Raw genomic sequence first — 3,216 nt, 5'->3', positions numbered from 1 at the left:
AGTCAACTGGACCCAAGGATTCAAACCTTGGCTTTGCCCCTTCTAGCTGTATGACCTCACGCAAGTGACTCCATCTCTCAGAGCCTCAGTTTACCCCTCTGATAAATGGGATGATGAGGGTACTTGGATCACAGGGAACCAGACCTGGTGGGAGCACCTGAGTGTTATTACAGAGCACTGGTAGGGCATGGACTTCGGGCTTGGACAGGTCTGGTTTCCGATCCTACTCTGCTGCTTCCAGGTTGTGTGACCTTAGGCATGTTGCTTAACCTCTCTTGGCCTCCATGTCCTCTGTAAAATGGGGATCATAATAACACCTCCCTCATACAACTGACAGGAGGAATGAATGAGCCGACACCCCAGAAGCCCTCCATGCAGGGCTGGGCATTCCGCAGGCACTCAACACAGGTGACCTGTTCTCATATTTCACCTAAGATGGCTCTGCTGGGATGAGGGGAAAGGGTGTTAGGCTGTGGAGAGAAGGACAAGACACCCACAAGCTGCCCTTCTGCACCCACAAGCAATCTGCACAGAGGTGAGCTCCCCATTCGTCCTCACACGCTGTTTTCTCAGGCCTAGCTGTGCCCCTGACCTTTGCTTTCGGTTCTCACAGTGCTCTCCACCATTACTAGCCAAGCCCCAAACCCCTTAGTCCAAACTCTCACCTCATTATTTCCACCTTCACACTTCTGCACGATCGGAGCCCTCCACCTGGCAGGCTCTCATTACCCTAACCCATCTGCCTGGTTTATATTTCACCCATCCTCTGCCTCTTGGATTCAAAACCACCTCCTCCAGGGAGCCTGCCCTGATCCTCCCCTTGAAAGCGAACTCTCCCAGACTCTCTCTAAACCTCACTTACCCCTTTCTATCATTACACATCAGCTATTTTTGCACATGTCACCTCAAATTTTGGCTGCTGTGAGGTGGAAAATTTGCAAGGGAGATTCGGAAAAAAAAAAAATTGTCTTGCCTCTAAAACACTTAAAGAAACCTGCTAAATAGAAATTAATAACTCCTTTCACTAATCCACTCAAACTTCACAATTAATTATTAAATTTCTAATTTAGTATTTACAAAACTTTTCATGGCATTTGAACATAATCTGCAAACGAGAATGTTCCTTGTTGGGCAAACACTCCCTGATGTACACGGGGATTGCCAAGAACCAAAACCGGTGGTAAAATAAACGAGCTGCTCGTTGCCAAACAATTTCGGAAGTGAAATTATTAATATTATTCAAATCCTTTTGTGATTTTTCCAGCTTTCAGTCTTGCCTCTTCGTTTATCTCCCAGCACCACCCCACCCCCCATCACGTCTCCTCCTCTTCTTCCCTGGTTCCATCTCTTCTTATCTCCCTCGACCTCAAAAACCATCTTCACGTCCCCACCTCCACACCCTTGCTCATACTCCCCCACCTCCTGGAATGCCCTCTCCTCTGTTTTTTGGTCGGAATCTGACCCTTCTTCAGAGCTGAGTCCAAGCTCCTCCTCCCTCCCCGCGCCCTGTCCCGCCCTAACCCAGGAGAATCCACACGTCTCTGGAGCTGCTATACTTCTGACTCCCCATCTGCAAACTGAGAGGGCTACAGTGGACCAGAGGTGTCAAACTCATGGCCCTCAGGCCAAATCTGGCCTGTATATTTATAGATTGGCTCCAACATTTAAAAATCAATCCAGATTTACAGTTTCTCATGAAAAACTGGAAGCCCTGGCCTTCCACGTGGTAACACTGGGCTGAAGCTGAGTAATGCCCCTGCTTTAGACGGGCCTGCCCCTCTCACCAGCCACTTCACCGTGTGTGCTGTTCTCCTGGCCCTGCTGTTTTCCAGGCACCTGAGTTTGCAACCCTTACACTGGAGTGGAAGTCCTGAGGCTTCCTTCCGTCTCAGAGCCCTTTCTTGAAACATCTGAGGTGGAATCTCCTGATCTGGTTGAAGTGAGGGACCCCTTACCCACTTGTCCCTGCTCTCACCCCTAGAAAAGACACCCCCATGCCTGCCATCAAGGTACATCCTCTGGACACTTAAATTCTTTGAAGCACAGTTTGAAACACTCAGCATCACCTAAGGCCATCGGGCCCCATCCCAGACCTACTGAACTGGCATCCAGAAAAAGAAACCTCCTGACGTAGCCCCGCAGACCAAACCCCACTCAGTAAAAGACAGCGCCTTTACCCACCCCTGCTTGGGCCAATAAATCCTGCTGATTTCACCTTGAAAATAGATCCGGAATCCAACCACTTCTCCCAGCCCCCTCCCTCTCCCCTCCTGGAATCACTACAGTCTGCTCTCCCCATCCCCAGCCAGAAGGATCCTGTTAGACCAGTAGTTCCCAATTCAGGGGTGACTGAGTTGCTGTGCCCCAGGGTTCATTTGACAATGTCTGGAGATATATTTTTTTAATATTTATTAATTTATTTTATTAATTTATTTTTGGCTGTGTCGGGTTTTGCTTGCAGTGTACAGGCTTCTCTCTAGCAGTCGCGTGGGCTCTGTAGTTGCGGCACGCAGGCTTCGTTGCCCTGCAGCATGTGGGATCTCAGTTCTCCGCATCCCCTGCATTGGAAGGTGGATTCTTAACCCCTGGACCACCAGGAAAGTCCCTGGAGATATTTTTTGCTGTCAGGACTGGGTGGGAGAGAGGGGTGCGACTGGCATCCAGTGGAAAGGGGCCAGAGGTGCTGCTCAAACCCCTACAACGCACAGGAAGCTCCCACAACAGAGAATCATCCGGCCCAAAAGTCGATAGGGCCCATAGTCAGAAACCCTGTGCTCAAACCTGAGTCAGACTCTGTCCTTCCTGTGCTCAGAACCCTCCAGAAGCTCCCACCTCACTTACAGTCAAATTCAAACTCCTCCTCCTGCCGCCCACAGGGCCCGGGGTGATCTAGACCCTGTTGGCCCCTTGGATCTTGTCTCCCCGCAACCCTCCCACGGGCTCACTCAGCCAGACTGCTCTCCTTATCTTTCCCCAACAATGCAAGATGTTTCCTACCTCAGGGCATTTGCATCTGCTGTTCCCAGCATCTGGAACACTCTGCCCCAGACATCTGTAGGGCCAGCACCTCACTTCCCTCCAGCCACCTGTCCCTTCCGTGACAGCCCATATGACACTGCAGCCCCCCTAACTCCTTGCCCCCCCCCTTGCCGTTTATTTCAGTATCTGACATACTCCATCTCATTGGTTTCTTTTCTTTCTTTTTTTTTTTTTTTT

General features: G+C 50.3%; 1 long non-coding RNA gene across 1 annotated transcript in view; it reads left to right on the top strand.

Annotated features, from left to right (window-relative positions):
• The first annotated feature begins 408 nt into the window (after positions 1 to 408).
• LOC114485120 (uncharacterized) overlaps positions 409 to 3,216 on the top strand; it is an 18,437-nt gene continuing 15,629 nt past the window's right edge. Inside the window, exon 1 of the long non-coding RNA XR_003678602.2 lies at positions 409 to 535. This is a non-coding gene — a long non-coding RNA (uncharacterized lncRNA). The remainder of the gene's footprint in view (positions 536 to 3,216) is intronic.

Source organism: Physeter macrocephalus, unplaced genomic scaffold (genome assembly GCF_002837175.3).
Source record: "Physeter macrocephalus isolate SW-GA unplaced genomic scaffold, ASM283717v5 random_675, whole genome shotgun sequence".
Classification (NCBI taxonomy): Eukaryota; Metazoa; Chordata; class Mammalia; order Artiodactyla; family Physeteridae; genus Physeter; species Physeter macrocephalus.
This window is presented reverse-complemented; position numbering and strand designations above follow the sequence as displayed.